Source organism: Aethalodelphis obliquidens, unplaced genomic scaffold, assembly GCF_003676395.1.
Source record: "Aethalodelphis obliquidens isolate GAN/ISIS:26980383/991018 unplaced genomic scaffold, ASM367639v1 scaffold36, whole genome shotgun sequence".
NCBI classification, from domain to species: domain Eukaryota; kingdom Metazoa; phylum Chordata; class Mammalia; order Artiodactyla; family Delphinidae; genus Aethalodelphis; species Aethalodelphis obliquidens.
Window position 1 is genome coordinate 10,031,736 of NW_020837980.1, and position 10,202 is coordinate 10,041,937.

The 10,202-nt window shown below is 38.8% G+C and overlaps 1 pseudogene; it reads left to right on the forward strand.

Annotated features, from left to right (window-relative positions):
• The first annotated feature begins 4,045 nt into the window (after positions 1-4,045).
• The window catches only part of LOC113632247 (poly(A) polymerase alpha-like), a 116,172-nt pseudogene continuing 110,015 nt past the window's right edge, over positions 4,046-10,202 (forward strand).

The following is a 10,202-nucleotide window of genomic DNA, read 5'->3' on the forward strand; positions in this document are numbered from 1 at the left end:
TATATATATAAATTATTTATTTATTTTTGGCTGCATTGGGTCTTCATTGCTGCACACGGGCTTTTCTCTGGTTGCGGCAAGCGGGGGCTACTCTTCGTTGTGGTGCGTGGGCTTCTCATTGCAGTGGCTTCTCTGGTTGCGGAGCACCGGCTCTAGGCATGCAGACTTCAGTAGTTGTGGCACATGGGCTCAGTAGTTGTGGCACATGGGTTCAGTAGTTGTGGCTCGCGGGCTCTAAAACACAGGCTCAGTAGTGTGGCGCACAGGCTTAGCTGCTCCACGGCATGTGGGATCTTCCTGGACCAGGGCTCAAACCTGTGTCCCCTACATTGGCAGGTGGATTCTTAACCACTGTGCCACCAGAGAAGCCCTGAGATGTGGATCTTTGTCCCTGCCAATCAATGAAACATGTAAATCTGACATTACTAAGTCAATACTTTTGTAGTTGGAATTGATTTTTGATATGTGATAATAAATAACTGCCTCGAAAGGGAAGAGAGTGAAATCAAAGATGGTCAAACAGGGGCTTCCCTGGTGGCACAGTGGTTGAGAGTCCGCCTGCCAATGCAGGGGACACAGGTTCGTGTCCCGGTCCGGGAAGATCCCACATGCCGCAGAGCGGCTGGGCCCGTAAGCCATGGCCGCTGAGCCTGCGCGTCCAGAGCCTGTGCTCCACAACAGGAGAAGCCACAACAGTGAGAGGCCCGCGTACCGCAAAAGAAGAAAAAAAAAAAAAAAAGATGGTCAAACAGGATCTCCTGCTACATTCAAATTAAAACATAAAACGATAAATTAAGATAGGAGATCAAAGACACCTCAGCATATAAGCAGTCTGACATAAAGAGAAAGATATGTCAAATATTTCTACACAAAGAACTGTGAAATTTCACAAATAATTTACGTAAATGGAGAGATATACCATGTTCATGGACATTCAACGTTAACAGAGTAAACATTTCAATTTTCCTGAAAGAAATTTATCTAAAACCATCCCTATAGGATGGGTTTTTTCAATAGAAATTCTGGTTTTTAGAATTTAACAAGTTCTATATTTAAACATACGGATTAAAATTTTTATGAATAGCTGACTCAACTTTTTAAAAAATAGAATAAAATGTTGGAAGTTTCCCCACTAGATATTAGAAAAGATATGCCCACAAATACACAGTAACAACCAAGGTAATTTCTAGCAACAGATAAATACAACAATGACAATAAATACACAACATAAAAATAGACACAGGAATATATGGGAATTTGAAATATGATTAAGGTGGCAATACCAAATAATGACAAAAACTAGGTTGTAGATGATGTTAGGAAAAACAGGCTTACTACATATAGAGAAATAAAGCTAGATCCCTACCTTGCATTACATGCAAAGAGAACTCCAAATGAATTAAAGACTTAAATGAGAAGGTGAAAGTAAGAAGGTAACAGAATAAAATGCATAAATGTATAAATGTAAAATGTATAAAATATTTTTTAAAAACTCAACAAAATGGAAATAGAAGAAAACTTTCTCTATCTGATAAAGGCCATTTATGAAAAACCCTCAGCCAACATCATATTTAATGGTGAATGACTGCATGCTTTCCCCTTAAGGAGAAGAAATTGTCTCCTCTCAGCACTTCCATTTTACATTATATTCGAGAGTCTAGAAAGGGAAATTAGACAATAAAAAGAAATACAAGGTATTCAGATTAGACAGGGAAACTATCTTCCTTTGCAGATGACATGATCTTGTACATAGATAACCACAAAGAACTATTACAGCTAATAAATGAGTTATTCAGGGTTACAGGATACATCAGGGGTCCCCAACCCACAGGCCATGGACAGGTACCAGTCCTTGGACTGTTAGGAACGGGCTGCACAGCAGAAGGTGAGTGGCAGGCAAGCGAGCAAAGCTTCATCTGTGTTTACAGCCACTCCCCATTGGTCGCATTACCGCCTGAGCTCCGCCTCCTGTCAGATCAGCGGTGGTGGCATTCGATTCTCATAGGAGCGCAAACCCTACTGTGAACTGTGCATGTGAGGGATCTAGGTTGCGCGGTCCTTATGAGAATCTAATGCCTGATGACTTGAGGTGGAGCTGAGGCAGTGATGCTAGCGCTGGGGAGTGGCTGCAAATACAGATTATCACTAGCAGAGAGGTCTGACTGCACAGAGACCATTGTAAATCAATTGCCTGCACTCATATCAGAACCCTATCGGTGAGCGGCAAGTGACAATTCAGCTGCCTCTGTGGCAGGATTTATAGTGGTAAGGGAGCTGACGTACTTCAAGTGTACAGCTGCATCTTGTGGCAGCCTTTAAGTCAGAATCCGACACGTATTTTAGTCCAGGCGTGGCCCGCCCATTATTTTATTTACCTCTTCCATCCGCGCCTCTTTCCCACACTGCGCACTTGTCTCAGTCACAGTTTGGGTAAGCTCACAAGCTAACCCTAGCCAAAATGAGTGAAAAACAAACATCCCTGGAGAGCTTCTTTGAAAGGGGGGAAAGACCCAATGATGAGAGAGCAGTAGACTCTAAGACTGCCAACAAAAAGAAAGCTGCATTTAAAAGAAAATACCAAGAGTCCTACTTAAATTATGGGTTCATTGAAACAGGTGATTCACGTTCTCCAAGGCTGCTTTGTATAATATGTGTCGACCAGCTAGCCAATGAAGCCATGAAACCTTCAAAACTGCTTCGCCACATGGTGACCAAGCACCCTGCATTAAATGACAAGCCTTTGGAGTTTTTCAAAAGAAAAAACCATGAACATGAAGAACAGAAACAATTACTGAAGGCTACCAGTTCATCAAATGTGTCTGCACTGAGAGCATCATTCTTAGTGGCTAACCGCATTGCTAAAGCTGAGAAGCCCTTTACTGTTGGTGAAGAGTTGATCCTGCCTGCTGCTAAGGACATTTGTCGTGATCTTTTAGGAGAGGCTGCAGTTCAAAAGGTGGTACGTGTTCCTCCTTTGGCTAGCACTATAAGTAGATGAATTGATGAAATAGCAGAAGATACTGAGGCACAACTGTTGGAGAGGATTAATGAGTCACCGTGGTATGCAACCCAGGTTGACAAGTCTACTGATATTGACCACAAGGCAACAATGCCTATTTTTGTGCAATACAGTTTTCAGGAGGATGTGCATGCGGATATGTTATGTGCATTTTTGTTGCCAACCAACGCTACAGCTGCAGAACTCTTCACGTCTTTGAAATGATTACATACCAGGAAAACTGAACTGGTCATTTTGTGTCAGTATATGCACGGATGAAGCAGCTGCCATGACTGGACGGCTTTCTGGTTTCACTACTCGGATCAAAGAGATCGCTTCTGAATGTGAGTCTATGCACCGTGTCATCCATAGAGAAATGCTGGCAAGCCGAAAAATGTCATCTGAACTTAACAACATTTTGCAGGATGTGATTAAAACTATCAACCACATTAAAGTACATGCCCTTAATTCATGTCTGTTCACACAGCTCTGTGAGGAGACGAATGCAGAGCACACACATCTTCTCTTATACACATAAGTGAGGTGGCTTTCTAAATGTAGATCACTGGCCAGAGTTTCTGAGTTATGAAAGCCGCTCCAGAGATTTCTTTTAGAAAAACAGTCACCACTGGCAGCACATTTCAGTGACACAGAATGGGTCGCAAAACTTGCTTACTTGTGTGACATATTCAACCTGCTCAGTGAACTCAATCTGTCACTTCAGGGGAGAACGACAACTGTGTTCAAGTCGGCAGATAAAGTGGCTGCATTCAAAGCCAAACTGGCATTATGGGGGTGATGAGTAAATATTGGGATTTTTGACATTTCAAACATTAGCAGAGATTTTGAAAGAGACTGAGCCAGGGCCTTCTTTCTCCCAGCTGGTACATGATCACCTATCTCAGCTTTCAAAAGAGTTTGAGCATTACTTCCCAACCACAATAGACCCCCAAACTGGGAAGGAATGGATCCACAACCCATTTGTGAATAAGCCAGGTGGATCACTTTTGTCCATGCTAGAAGAGGATCAACTGCTTGAGATCGCAAATGACGGTGGCCTTAAAGGTATGTGTGAGACAACTTCAAATCTCCATACGTTCTGGATTAAAGTCAAGGCGGAATATCCTGAGATTGCCACAAAAGCACTGAAAAGCCTGCTTCCATTTCCAACATCCTGTCTTTGTGAAGCAGGGTTTTCTGCAGTGACAGCAACCAAAGAGAGATCACGGAGTAGACTGAACATAAGCAGCATACTTCGGGTGTCACTGTCCCCCATCACCCCCAGATGGACCATCTAGTTGCAGGAAAACAAGTCTAGGGCTCCCACTGATTCGGCATTATGGTGAGTTGTATAATTATTTTATTATATATTACAATGTAATAATAATAGAAATAAAGTGCACAATAAATGTAATGCGCTTGAATCATCCTGAAACCATCCCCCTCAACTGGTCCATGGAAAAACTGTCTTCCGTGAAACCGGTCCTTGGTGCCAAAAAGGTTGGAGACTGCTGGGATACATGATAAATATCCAAAAATCAACTGTATTTTTATGGAGTAGCAATGAACAATTCAAAAATGAAATTACAAAAACATTCCATTTACAATAGCATCAAAAAGAACAAAATACTCAGGAATAAATCTAACAAAATGCAAGTCTTGTATCTGAAAACTACAAAACATTGTTTAAAGAAATTGAAGACAAATATTTGGAAAGATACACCATGTTTGTGAGTTGGAAAACTTAGTATTGTTAAGGTGACACTATTCTTCAAATAGCCAAAACAATCTTGACAAAGAACAACAAAAATGAATACTCACACTTCCTGATTGTAAAACTTAATTTAAAGCTACGTAATCAAGATTGTGTAATATTCACCTAAGAACAGATATAGTTCAATGGAAGAGAGCTGAGCATCTAGGAATAAACACTCATATTTATGGTCAATTAACTTTTGACAAGGGTGCCAAGACAATTCAATAAGGGAAAAAAAGTCTTTTCAATAAATGGTGCTGAGACAATTGGAAGCTACCTGCAAAAGAGTGAAGTTGGATTCCTACCTCACACCACACACAAAAGTAACTCTAAATAGATTGCAGACCTAAATGCAACAATTAAAACTATAAAATTATTAAAGAAAACATAAGAAATCTTTCTGACCTTGGATTAGGCAATAATTCCTTAGATATAACATCAAAAGTGAAGGAAAAAATAAATTGGACTTCATCAAATTAAAAACTTTTCTGCTTCAAAGAACACCATCAAGAAAGTGAAGAAACAGGACTTCCCTGGTGGTGCAGTAGTTAAGAATCCACCTGCCGATGAAGGGAACATGGGTTCGATCCCTGGTCTGGGAAGACCCCACATGCCTTGGAGCAACTAAGCCCGTGCGCCACAACTACTGAGCCTGCATGCCACAGCTACTGAAACCTGTACACTCTAGAGCCCACGGGCTGCAACTACTGAGCCCACGTGCCACAACTACTGAAGCCTGTGAGCCTAGAGCCCATGCTCCGCAACAAGAGAAGCCACCACAATGAGAAGCCCATGCACCGCAACAAAGAGTAGCTCACAGTCACCTCAACTAGAGGAAGCCCTCACACAGCAACGAAAACCCAATGCAACCAAAAAATAAATAAAAATTTAAAAAATAAAGAAAGTGAAGAAACAATGTACAGAATGGAATAAAATATCTGCAGGTCCTTTTTTTCTGAAGTTTTTAAATCACAGTTTCAATTTCATTACTTGTGATTCATTTGTTCATGTTTTCTATTTTTTCCTGGCAAGTCATATTTTCTATAACAGGACTTGTATCCACAATATGTAAAGAACATTTAAATTCAACAATAAAAAGACAAACCAACTTAAAAATGGGGAAAATTGAATACAAATTTCTTCAAAGAAGATATGGAAGTGGCTATAAGTACATGAAAAGATTCTCTACTACACTATTCATTAAGGAAATGCAAAAAAAAAAAAAACCCACAATGAGACAGCACTTCACATCCACTTGGCTGGCTAAAATTGAAAAGGGTTGATGAATATGTGGAGAAACTGAAAGCCTTATACATTGCTGGTAGGGAGGTAGAGTGGTGGAGCTCATTTGGAAAAGAGTTTGGCTGTTCCTCAGAAAGGTAAACTTAGAGTTATCATATGATAATATGAAGCAATTCCACTTCAAGTGTATACCCAAGAGAATTAAAAATGTACGTCCACAGAAAATCTTGTACATGAATGTCCATTACAGTATTATTCATAATAGTCAAAATGTGGAAACTTGAATGTCCATCAACTGTTGAATGGATAAACAAAATGTGGTGTGTCCATATACTGGAATATTATTAGACAGTAAAAAGGAATAAATTATGATACATGCTACAACATGGATAAACCCCTAAAGCATGGTAAAAAAAAAAAAACAGACAGAAACAAAAGGCCACATATTTACAATTATATTTATATGAAATGTCAGAATTGGCAAATCTACAGAGACAGAAGATAGATTAATCACTGTCAGGGTCTGCAAGGAGGAAATAATGGAAAGTGATGCTTACAGGTACAGGATTTCTTTTGGGGGGTGACAAAAGGGTTCTGGAGTTAGATAATGTTAATAGATGCACAAATCTGTTAGTACACTAAAAGTTGAATTGTACATTCTAGAAGTGTGAATTTATGGTATGTTAATTATATCTCAATAAAGCTGCTATTTTTAAAAAGTCCAATAGACAGGGAGTCATAGAACCTGGATTCTAATCTAGATTCTGTTATAATTTTACAAAATGACTTCAGACAAGTTTCTACTCTTTCTGGTCTCATTCTCCTCATCTGTAAAATGAAAAATGATGCATAAGTGCCCTTCCATTTCTGACTATTTATGGTTCCATGCCTCTATCACTTCCTTCATGAAACAGTCCTTTGCCCTATTATCTAAAACTGATCTTTCCCTGCTTTGAACTCTCATAACATTCACTGCCTTGTTTTGCTACTATTTGTGCTTCATCTTATCTCCTCTACTAGAAATGTGAGACACTTAAAGGAAGACTCAGGACCGTCTTGAACATAACAGAGGTTCAATTTTTAGAGACTAGGGACATGAAATTATTTATATTTAGAAGACATTGTGTGAATGAAGCAATCAGTCCAAAAATCAAAATGTTAGTTTTGGTTTACATGTCACCAAAATAAGGGATTGGTAATTTCCCTAAATTTGACACAAATTTTATGTTATTTCTTGGTATAATAGAACTTTAAACTTGATAGAGAGTTTGATACACCACATTAATTCCCTTTTATCCCATACAGATGAGCTTCTACCCTATTTTAAAATAGATTGCCTGTACCATGGCAGCCTCAGTGATGTTGATATTAAGCATGATGAAAATAATCCAAAAATGAAAAAAAATAAAATGCTTGAACCAGTATTATTATTATTATTATTTTTTTTTTTATTTTTTTTTTTTTTGCGGTACGCGGTCCTCTCACTGTTGTGGCCTCTCCCGTTGCGGAGCACAGGCTCCGGATGCGCAGGCTCAGCGGCCATGGCTCACGGGCCCAGCCGCTCCGCGGCATGTGGGATCTTCCCGGACCGGGGCACAAACCTGTGTCCCCTGCATCGGCAGGTGGACTCTCAACCACTGCGCCACCAGGGAAGCCCCCAGAACCAGTATTATTTAATTGCAATTAATCAAGTATTTAGTATTCCAGTAGGTGTTCTGAATCACATTGTTTTTAAGGAATGAAATCTTACCAATAGGAGACCTCAGTAGAGTACACTATTATTAAATCCTCATCGAGAGGTTAGGTCACTGTTTTCCTGCAATCATTATTGACTTTGCAAAATTTTAAAAAATAGAAAATTATACAGGCTTTGCTGCTTTATATAACTTTCCATAGTGTATGTCTGACAAACTGAAATTTTTAGACTAAAAAGAAAGTTGAGTAAAAATGTAACCAACTGCTTTCTTACTTCCTTTTTTCTCTAAATACAAAAAACAATTATCTAAAAACTAATCTTCAATTTTGTATTCTTTTCTCCACTGCTGAACTACATAATTTAACTCAAAAACATTTATCCCTCATTATTAAAAATACAAAAGGAAGAATTACGGAAAATTAGTCCTAGCCTGCTAGGATTCAACTATAACCTCATCCCACCACATTCCCTTTTTATTCTGCATAACTACCAGTTCAGAATACCTGACTCCATTCCTAAATGCAGGGTTTAGAAAAATTTTGTAATTGATAAGAAAAAAACTAAAGCAGCATCAAAACATGTTGAGAACCTATGCAAAATTTGGGGTGCATAACTGGTAACACCTGAGAACATTTTTTATTCTACACTTCATTTTGCATATGGGATGTACCTGAAGATCATGTTTTATAATGTTGGAGGTGGTTTCAGTAAGTACCCACATCTCTCAAATGTATTGAGTTAAAACTTGTATATAGTATTATTTTTTTAATCTTGGGCATAATAACTTCTATCTTGCTGTCATTTAAAATTTGTATTTAATAAACATTCATTGAGTACTACCTATTCTTGAGGTACAGATAATAATAATACACACAAAAAATAAGATTTATTGAGTGTTAATTAGAGTACTAGGCACTATACAAAATTCTTTATAGTCTTGTCTCAATCAGCCCTAAAAGCAATTCTGTGAGAATGGTAGTTCACACTTACTATCCACATTTTACAAATGAGAAAATTGAAGGTTAATGACATGAAGTAATTTGCTCTAAGTTACACAGCTAACAAATGGTTCAACTCTATGCTAAACAGTTTAGGGGCACACAAACAAAAAAACACCCAGATGTCCTCAAAGAATTTACAATCCAGTGAGGCTGTCAGAGAAGGAACCAAATAACAGACATGAACTATAAGTGATGATTCATGGTTCAATATGAAACCAATCAAATTAAAGGTTACAATTTAAGCCATTAGTGTTATGGTATGAGGTGTGCATTGCTCAGAGTTCTCCAGAGAAACAGAACCAAGAGGATGTGTGCATAGAGGGAGAGAGAGATTTCTTTTAAGAAATTGACTCATGTGACTACTGTGACCCAGGGAAGAACTAATGTTGCAGTTCAAGTCCAAAGGCCATCTGCTAGCAGAATTCCTGTTTTCTCAAAAAAGTTTAGTCTTCGTTTTATTAAGACAACTGATTTGATGAGGCCCACCCACAGTATGGAGGGCAATCTGCTTTATTCAAAGTTCACTGATTTAAGTATTAATCTTATCCAAAAAAAAACCCTCATAGAAACATCCAGAATAATGTTTGAGCAAATATCTAGGCACCATGGTCCAGCCAAGTTGACACATAAAATCAACCATCACATGATGCTTTAAAAATATATACTAATAACTCATACCATGCCCTATGATAGAGTCCTACAAATTTGTCTTCACCAACAGAGCTACATCCCTTGAATTGAGGACTATGTTATATTTACTTTTCTATTCTCAGTATCTATTACAATGAGGAACATATAGAATCTTTTTAGGAACTCTTGTTGAATTAATACTAGTAGACTTGTCTTGAATTGAATTAAATTCAGTTTCTGGCCTTTTAAAATGTCTATTAAAAAAAAAAAGGTGTCCAGAATAAAAAAAGTGCCATTGATAAATCTAGCAGTTTGGGGGCTCATAGGTCTATCAGTTTCCGTGGTTCCCCATTCTGTGGTAACAGTTATATATTAGTCATATGTTCTACATGACAAATTACTACAAACTTAGTAGCTTAAACCAGTACACACTTAATAGTTTCTGTGAGTCAGGAGACCAGTCACGGCAGAGCTGGGTGCCCTGCTTCAGGGTCTCTCCCAAGGTGCAATGAGGGGTCAGCCAGGGCTGGGATGTCATTTGAGGCTGACTAACTGAGTCACGTCAGGGGATGTCAGTCCAGAGATGAGCCCAGATGAACCACCCTGCCTCAAAGAGAAAGATGGCGCACGAACCATCCACCTCAGTCCCATTGTCAGGAGGATTCCTGAGTTCTCCCCTCCAGCCAGACACCCCCTTGGGAAGAAAGATCAGCCTCTGGGAACTGAACATTCAGTTTTCTAAAGGTTGAATTGAAAGAAACTGTTAAAACTGGAAGAAAATGATTTCTTATTATTTAGCAAGCTAAAGGTTTAGTTGATTGACCAGTTGGGATGTGTGTGTGTGTGTGTGTGTGTGTGTGTGTGTGTGTGTGTGTGTGT